The 17,749-nt window shown below is 39.6% G+C and overlaps 1 protein-coding gene across 1 annotated transcript in view; it reads left to right on the forward strand.

Annotated features, from left to right (window-relative positions):
• Positions 1–673: 673 nt before the first annotated feature.
• Positions 674–17,749, forward strand: part of plagl2 (pleiomorphic adenoma gene-like 2) — a 50,180-nt gene continuing 33,104 nt past the window's right edge. The window contains 1 exon segment of the mRNA XM_078254259.1: positions 674–908. The gene's annotated coding sequence lies outside the window, so the exon portion shown is untranslated.

The following is a 17,749-nucleotide window of genomic DNA, read 5'->3' on the forward strand; positions in this document are numbered from 1 at the left end:
GCATAGACACTGTTTTTGTACAATTTCATTCAAAGTGGGCTGCTAGAAACTATGAAAAAAATAAAATAAATAAAAATCAACTTTCATTTAATGTCGAGAAAATGAATTGAAGTGCTTATGTAGGAGCTGATGTGGGATCATGATGAGCAAAAACATGAATGCATTTTCACTTTTATTTGGTTTCAGAGGCGAGCGATGACGTCACAAAGCTTATACAACAAATAAAGATTAGAACAAGTTTTTTGAAATATTCTTTTTTTTTATTTAACAACTGCAATACGGCTCAAAGTATGTACATTAAAATATGATCAAATTGTAGACAATGCCGTATTAAACTTTGAAAATGTAAGGCAACTAATACGAAATTCATTAAAAAAAAAACCTATGGAATGCTATTATGTCATATGTATATGTAAACATTGGCGCCGTTTGGTAATTATGAATGTACGCTAAAGAAAATAGAAAAATGTATTATTATTATTTTTTTTTCATAAGCCGAATCTAAAAAAATGTCTAACGTGGACGGCAGGTGTATTAACTAGATCAAATGCTTGGGACTGGGAGGACTGGCTGCCCGAAAACCAGTAAGCTGTCCCTGCTTGTTAAAAAAAAAAAAAAAAAAAAAGTTTGTGAAAGTGGCCTGACGTCACACTCCCACAATGCTTACCGCCCCATAACTCCGCTGCAGCCTGAGGGGAGCCAGACACACTCTCAGGCCCCGAATATAGAAAAATTATCGGAAAAAAATCGGGAAAAATCATAAAAGAACAGATCGCGAGGAGAAAAGGACGCGGAGCGGTGAGCGTGGGCTCTCCCACGGCGGGTGTCTGGTCCGGTCCGGTCCGAGATGGAAGGTTACCGGCAGGGCTCCATGTGAAACTGACTAATGCGGTGCTGGAAACTTTTTGGTGGGTAAACTGCTCCTTTTTTCTCTCTACTAAGACCTCATCGTGCGGCTGCACGTCCTGATGTGTGCATGTGTGCCCCTTTTTTTTAAAACAACTTTTCCAACTTTCTATCTAACTCTCGCTGACTGACACATCGACGTGCGCGACACTTGAATTGTTATATGAATGTGTTGTTAGTATCGCGTAATCGGACCTTGCGTGATTTCGCGTTGTGGCAGCATGGACGGATCCGGGCTATTTAATTTTTAATCACTCGGTCGTCTCGATTTTTTGTTTAGTTATTATTATTATTATTATTATTTATTTATTTTTTTTGGGGGGGGTCGATAGGCTTTAATATGCTATTCTGCTAAATGCGAATCAGTGAGGTTGTTTAACACGGTTGCACTTTGTCCAGCGGCCCAGAGCTGTTGACGTTTGATGTTCCTCCTCTGCATGTTTTCGGCGATCTGGTGAGTTTTTAAAAGCAATTTATCCGAACATTTATCAAGTGTGGCATGCCACTGCAGAGGAGAGATAGTGCGAACGTACCATGGCGTGTATTGTATAGTTTGCGAGAGGAGGAAAAAAAAAAAAGTCTGATTAAAAAGTTGCAGAAATGTGGAAGCTGTTTTCTATATGTGTGTGTGTGTGTGTGCATCATGCTGTTATACATTCCCTAAATGAGAACTTTTGTGTCTGATATTCCGGCGTCCCTTAAACACTTTAACGCCATTGTTGCTGATTAAATGTAGGTTTGGCCCCTCCACGAGGTTATCTACATGGCTTGTGTCATGTTTGTCGCTGATCGGATGTTTTGTGTCTCTTCCCTCTGGCCTGCGTGTGTGTGTGTGTGTGTGTGCGTGCGTGCGTGTGTGTGTGTGTGCGAGAGTGTGCTTTTCCTTGGAAGCGGGTAAATAACAACCAAGACCCCTACCAACCCAAAAGAGGGGGTTTGGTGGGGGGGAGTCACAATGTGGGGGTTCCATTTAATGCACTTGTTATTGATCGCTGACTTTTCTGCAGGCTTCTACTCTTCCCTTTTGTAATTTATTTTATTTTTTACACGTCTATTGTCAGTCAGAAGTGTGGAAATAAGCAAACACTGTTGTTGAAGTAACACAAAGTAACTAATATCCTGCAGCAGACAATAAGAAAGAAATTACCGCTCCACTAGAGAGAGTGCATTGCATTGTGCTGTTGTTGCATCCTCTTATTCCTGAGATATTAAGGTGCTATTGTCACTTCAGTAACAATATATCATTTATTTCAAGGTAACTGTTGTTTCTTTTCCCGTTGAGCATGGCGATGCCCTTTGTGGTATTTCAATGTTTTTTCATTACATCTGCTCTAAGCTTATAAGCAGACATCCTGTGGTTGTGCAGGAGTTACTATTACTTACATACTACTACATGTATGTAGATCTTCACAGCCAAACAGGGGAGACTCCACTAGGGCTAATGATTATTTTCATTGTCGATTAAACTGCCAATTATTTCCTCGATTTATCATTTAGTCCTATAAAATGTCCAAAAAAAGAAGAATACCTGTTTCATTTTCCTTAAGCCCAAGTTGAGGCCTTATGTCCAATGGACATACCTTGTTATGTCCATTGGACAGACCAAACCCCCCCCGCAACATTATTGATTTACTATCACATAAGACAAAGAAAAACAAGCTAGAACTATAGGGGTTGTTTGGTACTTTGGCCTGAAAAATGACTGAAAGAAATATTTGCTTTTCAAATGAGTTGTCGATTTGATTTCCTGTGGTTTGGCTGATTGATTAATCGACTAATTGCTCGGGCTCTACAGATTCCACCTGCACCGGCCTTCTCAAATATACCCTTCCGAACATTAAGTGTCATTTTAGATAATAATAATAGAAGATTTGAATTACAGATTGTAAAGAAAATTTGAATGACGCTCTGAAAAGAAAATGATTTTCTGTAATTACCCTGATATGTTTAGAAGATTTAAGATTAAAAAAAAAGATGCAGTCAGTGATTTAGTGTTATACATACAGTAAAAAGGCAGATTATTATATGGCTGCAACATGCAATGAAATACATGAATATTAGAGCTGCAAAGATGAATCGATTAGTTGTCAACTATTGATATAATCGCCAACTATTGTGATAATCGATTAATCGTTTTTTGTAATGTTTTTTTTAAGGACGAAAAGTTAAAATTCTCTGATTCCAGCTTCTTAAATGTGAGTATTACTCCTCTGTGACAGTAAACTGAATATCTTTGAGTTGTGGACAAAACGAAACATTTGAGGACGTCATCTTGGGATCGGTATTTCTCACCATTTTCTGACATTTTATAGACCAAACAACTCATCGATAAATCGAGAACGTAATCGACAGATTGTCGACAATCAACCCTCCTGTTGTCCTTCGAAAAATGTCTATATAAGAAATTTGGGTTTCTTTTTGAACCAAATTGTCAAAAGAAATAACGCGGATGGTTCCATGCGACGCTCTTCACAAGTAAAATAAATGATCAGGTCACGGCTTTCATTGAATTTGGATTTTTTTTTTTTTCTTTTAAAAGAACGTTGACAAAAGTGACAAAAATGTTGGAAAAAGCTTCAAAAACATGGGGGGGGGGAAACAACAAAAACGTCAAAAAAAGCGCAGAAAAAAATCTACTAAAACATCGGAAAAAGTGACAAAAAAAAGGCAAACAATAAAGCAATAAAACAAAAAAAAGTTGTATGCATGTCTTCAGCTGTCCTATGTAATAAAGGCCTAAAATGCCCAAAAATTAATCTTCAAAAAATACAAAAACACAGCTTACACTAAAATCACAGCACTATCACATGAGCAGCAGTTAAGCAGAAAGTAACTGAAGGGGATGACATTTTTGTAAGATCTGTTTTTCACAAGACAACGCAAGGGTTACAAAATGAATTATATACAGTGCCAAAAGCTTTAAAAGTTCCTAAATACCTCAAAAAAGATAAATGTCAAAGTCGCAGATCGATAAAGTCTGACAAATGGCTCGAGGTGGGTTCCCCCCCCCCCCCCCTCCACTTCAAGAGACGAGCATGTTCCATCACGGCCTCCAGCTACATAATAAGGAAATGGAAGTGAGTTTGTCACGAGACAATGGCTTTGTTGCTGCCAGTGTTCTCCGTGCAAGTTGAGACCCATGTGTTGGTGTTTGCTACCCCTCTCACTATAACAACCCTGTTAGCGATGGATCCCCTTCATGGGATTAATAAACAGATTTCATTTCCTCCAGAGAGATTTCTCAAAACGTTTGGAACTATTAAGGTTTGTTGGCATTCTGGTACACCTGTTTTTAGATGACACACACGTACGTACACGGCCTGTGTTATTGGTATTAATAGTTCCATCAAACTTCTAAAAGCTCAGAGGGGAATTTGTGAACGGTTAGAGAATTAATTCATACCCGTGTGTTGCCATAAGTGGGGCAAAAAACACAGGTAATAATGAATGAAAATAGATAATACATGTTTTATAATTATGTATTATAATAATGTACTATGCATTTTTCAACCCTTGTGTTGTCTTCCCCCCTGACCATGCACTTGTTGTCCTCTTGGGTCACAATATGAAATTGACACTTTTCTCCTTTCTGTTTTTTTTTGAAGATTATTTCTTGGGGCTTTTTCCCTTTATTACAGTGACAGTGGATAGACAGGAAAGGGGGAGAGAGATGGGGGATGACACGCAGCAAAGGGCAGCAGCTCGGATTCGAACCCGCGCCGCTGCAAGTGACTCAGCCTACATGGGGCGAACGCTCTTACTGAGGGAGCTAGATGCCGCCCTTTTGTCCTATGTTTTTGTCGTTTTTTTTTTGGACTGTTGACGCTTTTTTCCCCACTACCCCCAGTATACACGCCACTAACACCAACTTATTACCACTCCTCTTACATGTATTTTTTTTGGAATTCATGGTCAATAAACCTCATTTATAGGAAATTCTACCAATATTTTTGAGTCAAAAAAGCAGAAATTATGAATTATTTTGGCTAATATTAGAGGAACGCATGTTGATAGATAATCACAGACATGTCAAAGTTTAGCCAGAATACTTTCAATAGTTTCAGTTCTTTTTTCAAATGACTAAAACACTCAAAACTCAATGAAAGTAGGGATCATTAATTGGACTTGCGAAAAGCGTTGTATAGGGAACCTTCCATGTTATTTTTTGGGGGTAATTTGGTCAAAAAGAAACCTATATTTCTGATATAGACGTTTTGAAAACGGGAGGACAACAGGAGGGTTAAAGGAAGGATGATCCCAGACTGGTATATGTCACCTTAAAGTCAGGATAACTGTTTCGAAACATTTCCAAAAGAAAATTCAAACGGTAAAATTTTTTTTTTTCCAAATCGAGGCACCAATCACAACCGTTTTACACGATGACGATAGCGCAGCGACGGCGAGCAGCTTTTTGTTTACATTCAACATGGCGGCTACCGAAGCGATCCGTTGATGCCGCTGTCGCTGCTACGTCACATGGATCGTCAATCTGATTGGTCGAAGGACTATCCAATTGCGCCCAGAGGCATTTGAGCGGCGTCCGTTGGTGACGCCCCTTTGGAAATGGGCTGTGAATGAACCTTGCCCAGACCCACTCTCAGATACAGCTGAGAAGGGTCTGGTGTCAACCAGGCTAAAAAAATAATAACAAAACACCCCAAATTAAATGAAAGTAGAGATCCGGTCTTTTGTTGTACTTGCGAAGTGCGTTGTATGGAATCATCCGTGTTATTTTTGGGGAAATTAGAATTAGGTAGTTAAAAAGAAACCCATATTTCTGATATAGACATTTTGAAAGCGGGTCAACCCTTGTGTTGTCTTCCTGTTGACCATGCAGTTTTTCTGGGTCTGGGTTTTCTGGGTTTTGGTCGTCTATACCCGACGTTTTTTAAGATTTTCCAGATGTTTCTGTCCCTCTTTTTCAACGTTTTTGAAGCTCTTTTTCAATGTTTTTGAAGCTCTTTTTCAACGTTATTTCATCAATTATTTTTCTTTGAAATGCTATAAAATTGAATAAAACACTCAAATTCAGTGAAAGTAGTGAACTGGTCATTTATTTTACTTGTGAAGAGCGTTGTAGGGAACCATCCACGTTATTTCTTTTTGACAATTTGGTTGAAAGAAATCCCCAAATTTCTGATATAGAAACTTTTTGAAAATGGGTCAAATTTGACCCGAGGACAACAGGAGGGAATTTACCTTTTGAAGGTATTTGCATAAATCTGATCCCCGTGTGTTTAACATCAAAATGTTCAGAACAAACTCAGCTTTCTGTATCGTGATGCTCAAATCTGTCCCAGAGCAATGTGTGAAGAGATAATTCGGCGCTAAAGCTGAAATGTTGATGTTGGCTTTTTGAAATTCCTCAAACCTTAACTTATGATGTGTTGTACGAATTGTTTTGGGTCTTTAGGTTCACAAAGTAGTGTTAATATACGATAAAATATAGTAGACGAATGTCTGAAATTTTGTAGTATCGCTTTTTAAGTAGTTTTGTCAAACATCATTTGGACGCGCCGGTGCGTCTTTCGTTCTTAGAGGGTTAATATTAGTCTAACTAATTCATCATTTTTTTGCTTTTTTAACTCAAGGATTAGGTATCACTTCCTATAAATGAGGTTTAAATAAGTGTAAAACCAGTGCTAATAAGTTGGTGTTATTGATGTTATACATGATAGTGAAAAGAAGCGTTAAACGTAAAAAAAAGCTCCAAAAACATTGAAAAAAAGCCAAAAGTGTAAAAAAAAAAAAACGAGACAAAACGTAACAGAAAGTGTCGATTTTCAGTTTTGACCGGAGAGGACGACAAGTGCATGGTCAAATGGAAGACAACACAAGGGTTAACAGTTTGCAAACTTACATTTACAATCTTTTTTTTCTTTTTTCTTTATCTGTTAGTAATTATGTCCAGAATTCAAACAAAAAGAGTCTGTCCTATTTTTAGATTTTTTTTTTTTTTTTTTTCACAGTCACAGACTCCTGATGATTGGTGCATTCTTAGCTGCTCTGCTCTCCCAAATATTTTCTGCCGGGCCCATTGAGCCAGCTTCTTCTCATTAACTCCCATGCATTGCCTTGCATTACTTCCATGCCCCTGCGGTTGGAGGCAGCACGGTTCATGTTTGCCTTTGTGATTGAGTGAATGTGTTTGCCTGTGCGAGCTCGCTCACATGCCCCCTGTTTGTGAGACGCTGGATGGTAGGTGTGCGCGTGCACGTGTGCCTGATCTCATGGTCGTTAGCTTGTGTGTGTGAGAGAGAGAGAGAGAGAGAGAGAGATGTTTTCAAGCTGGAGGGAGGTCTTCTACTCTGAACCCCCCCCCCCCACAATTCCTTGCGCTTCTGCGGGCAGCGGTGGTAGTGGCAGCAGCAGAGACGGTGACAGTGGTGGCGGCGGCGGCAACAACAGCAGGCTGATTTCCATGAGAAAAGAGCATCAGTTGGGTTAATGGGAGGGAGAGCCCTCTGAGGGGGCAAATGGTAGTTAATAACCAGGGAAGAATCGGAAAAGCTCTGATCCCTTTCTTTGTACTTTTTCACCTTCTAAAGGGCAGGGATGGGGTGGGTGTGTGGGTGCAGAGGAGATGGGGGACACCGGGTTCATGCTATAATGGATGTTGTTCACTGAGGGGGCTGCAATAAGATTGTACTATTTATTATTTTCTCCAAAAAGCCGGAGAAACAAAACGGGAGCCTGAGAACTGGAAGAAGATATATATGTGTGTGTGTGTGTGCTTGTGCGTATGTGAGCCGTGCCGTTTGTGTATTTGTACTCGCATGTATACGTGTTTGCATGCACGTGTGTCCAGTGTCGTTGGACGAGCAGGGAAAGACTTATTTATTTGTGATATTTGAGTTTCACGCAGTAGCTGCAGGTCATTCAGGGCACTTTGAGAGGGGGATGGCTGGAGAGGAGGAGAGGCATACTGTGTGTGTGTTGGGTGTGGAAAGAACGTTAGAGTAAGCCATAGTCTTGTTTACTCATTATTTAATCAGATATGGACTGACTTTAATCATCGTTTTGCCAGTTTAAGACTGTATTTTATTCAAGAAGAGTTCTTGTACATCTGCTTGTTTAACATTTGAGATAGAGGGATTCTTTTTGTTAAATGAAAAAAAGGGGTTTTGTAGAAAAAAAGTTTATATTCCTCAGGGATAAGGAAAGCAAAGTATTAAAAAGGTATTGTTTTGGTATCAGTACTGAAACACGGTGTGGTACGAAAAAATGTACCGCGCTCTTCCATACAATGCTCTGTTCTATCATAGCTTGGTGTGTTAAATTGTGTTTTTCTCCCATGGTGGAGTTCCCTTAGTTTCTGCGGATGTTTGTCATCCCTGCAGCGTAGACTTTTATTTCAAGCTACATGCAACAAATGAAAAGTTAGAGGCTGTAAATACAGTAAGTGCTGAAAATGGATTGATGATTTGTAATTGAAGTAGTGTCAAATCTCCCACAGTCTGCTTTACACTATGGTGCCAAAAGGTTTGTTAGACTCAAAGCGAGACTACGGAACTACATAGTAAACTATGTCAAACAAAATTCTTCCTCTTACAAATGGAAAGTAAAATTCATCCTCAATTCAGTACGCTTGAGTTTCACTGTTACACACTTATGCCTCATTTCCACTGCAAGGTTCCGCTCAACTCACTTCTGGTACCAGGTCCTTCTCCGTATTTTGTTTTTCACATCCCTCAGTGTAGGCGGGATTCTCAGATGATCGCAATAGCAACGCCGCATGAAACTGTCGTGACATCATCTTCAGTGCGACATGTGCTGGATCCTTTCATAGGCAAGTAAACAGAGACTCTGCACTTTGTTTAAATGCATTAAGCAATTATTTAATAAATTGGCAACTTCCAATATAATACCCAGTAACAGAGAGTCAGAGAGTGTTGTGGGCGGGACGTTAAGTCAGACTCAGTGGTGAGTGAAAGCGAATCAGCGGGACACACACAGAGCTGTAGCCAAATAAAACGCAGATACAGATAATCTGCAAACTGCCGAAAAAACAGGCTGATAATCGTTCTATCCCTACTATTGACGGTAGCTTGGCTATTTAAAAATGGCGGGTTTGTGCAGGATGTCCCGTGTCAAGCTAGTTATGATTCTCTCTGACCAATCAGTGGTCTTTAATGTTTTAACTTTACACCTTTATAGTATCGGCTCAGTTCGCTTGGAACCTCGACAGAAGTGGTACCAAAAAAAGTACCGGACTATCCACAACTTTTGCTAATGGAAAACCTGAAAAAGATCGAGTCAAGTCGAGTAGGGCTCCATGCAAGGGAAATTATTCATTTTTCTGGTTCAATATTGCTGTGTAACTGACAGTACTGAATCATGGATGTATTTCATTAACTGGATACCGGATCCCAACATGCTCTTCAGTTCAGTTGCTCATTTGGCGCAGACGCCAAAAAAGTTTTGTAAGCTTCAGGGTTTACTCACGTGATATGCGCAGTTGTGTCTTATACAATGGTGGCCTATGGGGAAAAATCCTTTTTGGGCCGCAGAGGGACCTTTCATTGCAATACCACGAGTGCCACTGAAAAACAAATTGGCTGCAAGGCTGAGCGCTCTTCATGGTGGGCCTGTAGTGAATCCGTTTGCTGACGTGCATTTACCATTATCCCAATATTGCCAGGGGATTTGCTGCTATAGTCGGATATCGGTCTGATATCACCAGTATTCTTCGCTAATGTTGGCGAAATTCAGCAATCGTTACACACATAACAAACACAACACCAAAGTCACACTGAAACAGAGCAAAACACAAAATCAAACCGATACATCCTTTAAACACAAGCACACAACGTATATCATCACAACATGGTCTAACACAACGTATATCATCACAACATGGTCTAACAACCTAAATAACATTAAAGTATAGAAAAAAACATTCGTCCATTAACAAAAATTACTTCTAAGCAGACTTCAGCTTCAATCATAGTTTCCCACCTTTCCAAATGCTTTTTAATGTCATCATTTGTATTTATAATCATGCACAAAACATCACTCTTTACCTCCTTTATAGTAAATGCAGTAAATGCAGCAGTGCATACATTTACTACATTTAGTTGGCAGCCGTGTCAGAGAGAAGAATGATGCTTTGCTGTGTAATAGACTGATTGATTGAAAACAGACGAATGCGCTACACACACACACACACACACACACACACACACACACACACACACACACACACACACACACACACACACACACACACACTTACAAGCCTAATTAGGTTAAAAAAAAAGAACCTTCACATTTTCATTGTATTATGCATAGGCAGAAAGTTAATACACACACACACACACACACACACACACACACACACATGCTCTCCTTTACGCACACTCTCGCAGAGGCTTTTTGGACCAGCGCACATTCTGACGGGTCCTACAGTATGCCGGTCAGAAATAGTAAGAGGATGCTAGATGCTTGAACCACATACTGCCACTTTTCCTTGTGGATCCTTTTCTAGGAAGAGCGGGGCAGCTGTGGCTTTTCAGAACCTAGATCCATCCATCAACCAGCACCCATGGTTTACAACACACAACACACACACACACACACACACACACACACACACACACACACACACACACACACACACACACACACACACACACACACACACACACACACCCTCCCCTTCTCCCTCTTGGTTCCATTTCCATGTATCTTAATTTCTTTCCGTCCTCTTTTTTTTCTTCTCTCTTTCTTCATCCCCTTTTCTCTCTCCTGCACTCTGTCCATCCATCCCTCTCTGTTTTGCCCTTCATCCATCCTTCTTTCTCCCCAGACTGAGTTTACAGCCCCCAGGCCACTTCCGCCAGGCTGTCTGCGACAGATTTATTAATAGGCTTTTCTGTCTCTGCAGTAAACACAGCGTTGGTGAAGGGGTCGTCTCTCAGACACTGATAGACTTGTACTTAACCTTAGGCACCGACTAACTTGGGAATAGAGGAAAGTCTGTTGGTCTCAAAGATGATCCACTGCCTGATGGAATCATTGAGGGACTGCTGGAAATAAACACAAGTAGGAACGAACAGAAAATACTCACAGTAAAAGAGCCAAAAAGATGAACAAATTTGGTGATATTTTACAGCTATTTTTGATTTTCCAAAAGTTGAGTTTGGTGAGGAGACAGGGCGGCAGAAGGGATGTCACATCACAAATGTGATTAGGTGGATTTAATTACATGTGTTGCAAACACGCAGCCTGCTGATCCACTGTGATATACTTCTTAAGTGATAAAACAGTCCCACCGCAAGGTCCGTTCAGTAGCTGTTTTGGAGCTTTCCTTGATTTCACTTGATCCTCATCAACAGATGGAGTTTGTTCAGTTGGATGGAATGGAATTGTAGATGTTTAATATTTTTTTCCGAGCAAGACTTCTGGTCCGTCCTGAGTGATTTTGCAAAGACCGAATGCGTTGTTTTTATAGTGCTCATATTATGCTTTTCGGCTGTTTCCCTTTCCTTTATTGTGTTTATCTTTTTTGTGCACGTTATAGGTTTACAAAGTGAAAAAGCCCAAGGTCCACCCTAGAGGTCGACCGATTAATCGGCCGGCTGAATTCTTGCGCAGTGTCTCGCAGAGTCACTTCAGGCTCAGACGCTACCGTTAGTAGTAGCATGTTGCTGGTGTTCTTGCCTTGGGATTAACTGTACTAAGCGGCCACACCGCTGTGGAAGCTCCCCGAATGTCATTTATCAGAGTCTGGTTGTTACCCCTGTCCGTGGCAGTCTCATCCACTCCTATAACGGAGCTAACTGGAGCTAACCGCTAACAGAGCTAATGGTTGCTAACAGAGCCTTCAGTTCTCCATGCCTGTATCCATTAACTGCATCTATGGACTCGAGCACGAATAAAACTCTTAATTTTATTAAATTGGCTGGACGCGTTTTAAATTCCAACTAAGAGTTGTTTGAATGACAGAAATCTGCTCAGATAAGATCCTAATGAGTGCTATAGTACATGTAACAGTAGGGTACCCAAAACACAGATAAAACACTTCAACAAATGAACAATGATCTAACAAACAAGATGAACAAGAACTGACTTTAGAGAGCCCTGGTCTGACGTGATTCAACAGGAGTTAGGAGGAAATAGTGTTAAGATTAATAATAACGTGTCACTTTCTGTGAAGCTTGCAGATTTGTATTCTCAGAAGTTTAATAAATGCTGCTAAGTGCACTAAACTTTATTTTTTCATTGAAAAGTTTATTTGACAAAGTTTATTTTCTTCTTACCTGTTTCGTTTATTTAATATATTTTTCATACATTATTTATACTATATACAGTATGTTTTTACATTATACATTTTTAATTGAAGTGTAGATTGGTGAAGTGTTCAATAAATGTTTTTGTTGAGAAATTCTGTGTATATTAGTGTTACATTTTATCTTTCAAATAGAGGTTTAAAAACAAGCAAAATGTCGGCCAAAATAAATCGGCAGCATTTATCGGCCATCGGCTGACCCTGATTTCTAAAGATCGACATCGGCCAGAGAAAACCCATATCGGTCGACCTCTAGTCCACCCCAAAGGGACTCACCATCTCCAACAGAAAACACTGTTCACAAACTGCTCCAAACAGCTCTATTGTAGTCCAGCCTTTACTTCAGAGACAAACGTGCGTCACTTTGTAACACGTTATAATGCTCGCCTAGCTGCTATCGTGGCACGCCCTCATACTCTGCTTCTGACTGGCTAGTAGTCCTTACCTAGCTACTGCGCATGTGCGACTCCCAACAAAGATGGAACAGAAGTGCGATGTCTCACTCTGTAGCTAAAACAGAGAGCTCAACACACAGGGTGAAAAGAGGAGCTGCAGCAATGTGCAGTACAACAAAAATATGGTGTTTTTTGACATTTAAACCATGTAAACCTATTCTGATATAACCTCTAAATACAATTATGAACCTGAAAATGAGCATAATATGAGCACTTTAATGTATATACAATGCTTTCAATGCTTTAATTACTGTAAATGCTTTCACATGTCTCAATTGCCAGGAATGCTAACAACTGGAAAGGTAAAGTGTCGGGGGTTCTGTCAGGTTGCAGAAAATAACACCTTATGTCAAAGAGGAAAAAAATGACTTGTGATCTCACATCCTCATTTTGAAAGAACTGCGTCAGGTTTACAATGGTTCACATCTCAGTTTGGATTGAAACTTCACAAATTACTCACATGATGCTCTTAGGATTGTACGAGGTTGTCTTTAGTAATCGATAGTGTCTTTCTATTGACCTTATCATTTAGTATTTTTAAATGTCCTACATACAATTGCTTTAGAATGTTTGCTGCAATGCTTGCATCGTATCCCTACTGTAAGATTATTAAAGTTATTTTATGTATGGTTATTTACAGAGTAGGGGAAAGCTTCAATTAGCTTCTTACAGTGAGTGAGACCCAACTGTACATGAACACAAATGTTCTGTTTAGAACAGTTTTGGTTACTTCAATTTCATGATTTCTGTATTTGTGTTTTCGTCTGTGCTCTCAAGTGCAAGTTGTGCCAACTGTGAGCGTCCGTTGCCCCTAGTTTTTGGGGTGTGTCATGCACTGTCGTCACGCGTCGGCCTTCGTCTGCCTTTTTTTGAACTATTCAACAGTTTAAATCTAGAGTTGTCCTCTTGCTATTAGATCACACATGTTTATACCGTGTCTGAACAGGGCCTAAGCCGCCGCCTTCTTCTTCTTCTTCTTCTTCTTCTTCTTCTTCTTCTTCTTCTTCTTCTTCTTCTCAGCTGTAGCTAGCTAGCTAATTAAGCTAACAGCTCCATGAGGTGGAGACTTTTTTAATGCTTCAAGGTGACTAGTTTTAAAATGAAAATGTCTTAAATATTCACTTGATGGCTACTTAATCGTGCCAATAGACTGAGGCTACAGCAGCACGTCCCAGGCAAAAAGTCAGCAACCCCACAGGTTGATGATCCATGAAGAAGACATGGAAATAAATAAACATATTATTATTATTATTATTATTATTATTATTATTATTATATTACCATATTGTTGTTTTATTGCGGTGCAGAGCTACACTGTAAAGCTTTGATGTAAATGTACAACTAAAATCTCACAGTATCTTACTATTTGAATATTATACAGGATCATACTGTAAATGGCAGTGCATTCTGGGAGAAAACAATTTTACAGCACTATCTGGGATTGTTACAGATTACAGATACTTACTGTTAATACCAATGCATCTTGGGAAAATAAAGGAAAAGGCCGGAATTACACGGCAGTATATTACTGTAAATTTGAAATAATGTAAGAAACTGTACGTCTATTTACAGTAAAATAACTTCAACTTTAAAAACAATATGCATACTGTAAATACAATAAAACAGTAGTTTACTTAAGTGTGTTACAAGTAAGATAAGGGACTTGAGTGATTCTCTTAAATACTTGGAAAAGAAGACAGAAGTTAGATTTTGACCTCAAACCTTATAAGAGAAAAGGCTCGTAGAATGAAGATAACCTGTGTGTCTGACAAATGTAACCCTATCTTGAGTAATGAGTTTAGCGGGGGTTGCTGAGTGGGAAAAAAATCCCCAAAACCTAATAAAGAGCAGGACAGAGCTGGTAACTTTACCCTAACTCTGATATAGTGGCATCCTTGACACAGTGGGGAAATACTAGCTGTCACACACTAGCTGTTTTTTTTTAATTTTTTTTTTTTATACTTAACCTTTAACCCCACAAAATAATTACCTCCGGCAAAGAGGTTATGTTTTTGGTTCGGTTTGTTGGTTTGTGTGTCTGTCAGCTGGATGACGTAATTACGTACTGGCCCGATTCTCATGAAACTTGGTGGAAGGGTGTAGCATGGGAGGAAGCCATTACATTTTGGAGTGGATCCGAGTCACGGAGTAGATACACAAATGAAAGACTCTCACTGCATATTAGGATTGGGCATCGAGAACCGATTCCTACTTAACCATTCACTCCACGTGATCGCTAGTAAACATATTACACTTGTTCTGCTAGTCTATCGTTCAGGACAAGACCCTGTAGCCTGGTGGTGGGGGAGGCGGGACAGCCTCCCCAAATTGTCTGCCCTTTCAAACTCATACCTGTGTGTACAGGCCTCTTGGACACCATCTGAGAGCGGTTTCTCCTGTGCAGGACATGCCATTAGTCAGGAGAGGTGTAGTATCTTGCCAGAGAAGGCCAATATGGTCATTTTTCTGCAAAAGAACTGCTAAAGTTTGAAGCTGGTTGGCATACCAACTCAACAACATTTATTTTGTTGTTACTTGTTAATAGTGTAACTGTTATTTGTAAAATTATTGTAGTTATGTGTTAGGTATTGCAATTTTAATAAAGTATAAATTATTATTATTATTATTAGGTGACTTAGGTTTACTTATTATATATTTAAGTACTTTAAAACGTTAATATATTGTTAAATTTAAATCATTTTCAATTTAAAAAAACTCCATAAAAGAGCCTTTCTTTGGTGTAATTTTTCAGTTTTTCAAGAATCGGTTTAGGAATCAGAATCGTTTTAAAAGTACCGGTTTAGCTTCGGAATCGTAAAAATCCAAACGGTACCCAACCCTAGGAGTAGCCAGACCCTCCTCCGCAGCGCTGTGGAGGAAGGTCTGGCAAAGCGAGACTAGGGGCGTAGAGACGGATGTTGCAGCTTTTTTGTACTACTTTGGTTTGATATTTATTTAATAACTATGTTAGGCAGCAACACCTTGCAATGGTAAAGCTGAAACCAGCTAAATATTTTTTTATAATATTTTTGCTTTGATAAATGACTTAAAAGACTACTCATTAAAACTGTTGATTTATTTTCTCTCAATTGATTATCTGAATGATTGTTTCAGCTCTAGTGTGTTTTTTGATATTTATATTTATTGTAGTAAAGTATTACATTACATTACAACATTGCAGAGAGAGGACCGATGCATGCCAAAGTGTTGAGATTCAACATGTGACTCAGCACGTGACTCAGCACAGAGTTAGTGTGAGTAAAGGAGAGCGTGTGTGTGTGTGTGTGTGTGTGTGTGTGTGTGTGTGTGTGTGTTTTAGCTGCACAGTAATATCTGGAATATGGACCCGTTATCCAGCCCAGGCTAGAGATGCCGATTAGTGAGTCAGCGAATGAGACGAAACCTGATCCATGTGGAGAGAGCAAGAGAGTAACTCCTGACTCACACACCCACTCATACAGCTACAGTAGTAGTGACAGATGACTCCTGATTCATACGCAGGAGTCGGTAAGAGTAGGGGCCTCACTTTAAGGTTCAACATTGGGGAAGGGGCCCTCCGTGGGCCTATCGCCTGTCTCGCTGTGAGAAGTCAAGACAGCCCAAATCACCATGAACCTATAGGTGTTTTATTTTGAAATGGGTTATATTTCTGTAAAGTATCCGGCTCCACTGTGGTCTTCCTGTATGTGATTAGCTGCCTGGCTTGACACATTCGCTCGCGTCCCGCGCAAGAAACAGAGGAAACGCCGAAACGATCGCTGCAGCTACGTGCCCGGTATGAGCAGACTGATTGGATAACATGGGCGCCGAAATAAAAATAGCTGCGCAACGCGGGTATATGCGACACTTAAGAGACACTTGCGCGCCCGGTGTGTTTTCACAAGAAATAAATCCGTAAAAATTACAGAAAAAGTGCTCGTAGCTCATTACCCGGACCTTGTCCCGTAACTTAAAACCAAATTGTGTGTGTGTATCTACAGTACAACTTATTTACAACTCTCTCATACAAAACAGTTAGTAAACTTCTGAAATGAAATCTGTTCTTTAATTAATTTAAAGCTTTTTTTTTTTTTTTTTTACACTTTGACCCTATGCCACTTTTTAAACGCTTTTAAACACTTTTTTTGGCACGTTTGACTCTGGCTTTTCTGGTTAATAATTTACGATAATGCCGTTGTGAATAATAGCTACGTAAACTATATGTTAATAACTACATTAGTTGTCAGAGCACAGATAAATGTCCCATAAGGCAATTGGAAATGCAAATAAACAGAAATACAACTGTGAATCACATTCCATGGACAATTTCTATTAAATTATACAGACATGCATAACAACTGTTCATACACCGATCTTTCTTAGAGCGTATGTATTAGAAGCAGGGTGAAAGTGGAATGTAGCCACAGAGTTTGATGACACATCCCCTCTTCCTTCCTCTGAAGTGATTTTTAATAACACCTCCAGCACCCCGCCCTGCTCAACAATCCCTTACTCACTGAGAAATGCCAAGCAAAACCTCCAAACTCCCTCAAGTAAGAGACAAAAGAAATCAGTGTTCACTGACTGAGATGCCTCTGGAAAGATGGGAAGTGAAAATTAGAGTTATTCATAATTAGGGCCGGGTTAAAATAATTGATTCTCCAATTACAATCGGGCTTTGTTTAAGTGATCTGTTGTCAATTCATAAAATCCAGAAATCGATCTTTTAATATATGGATGTAAAAGTAAAAAGTACTTTAAACGGGCGCCTGGGTAGCTCCCCTGGTAGAGCGCGCGCCCATATATAGAGGTTCACTCCTCGACACTGCGGCCGTGGTTTCAACTCCGCCCTGCGGCCCTTTGCTGCATGTCATTCCCCTCTCTCTCTCTCTCTCTCTCTCCTTTCATGTTGTCAGCTGTCCTATACAAATAAAGGCCTAAAATGCCCAAAAAATTATCTTAAAATAAAAAAGTACTTCAAACTAACTTTTTTGGGAGACAATTCTTAATGTAAACATTAACCTGGTGCGTACATTTGAGGTTTGCTTTATGCTTGTACAATTTACAACAAAAGTTCTCTGAGAATCTCTTTTATATCCAAGCAGAATTGGTATTGTAA

The sequence above is a fragment of the Sander vitreus genome, chromosome 7 (genome assembly GCF_031162955.1).
Source record: "Sander vitreus isolate 19-12246 chromosome 7, sanVit1, whole genome shotgun sequence".
Taxonomy (NCBI): domain Eukaryota; kingdom Metazoa; phylum Chordata; class Actinopteri; order Perciformes; family Percidae; genus Sander; species Sander vitreus.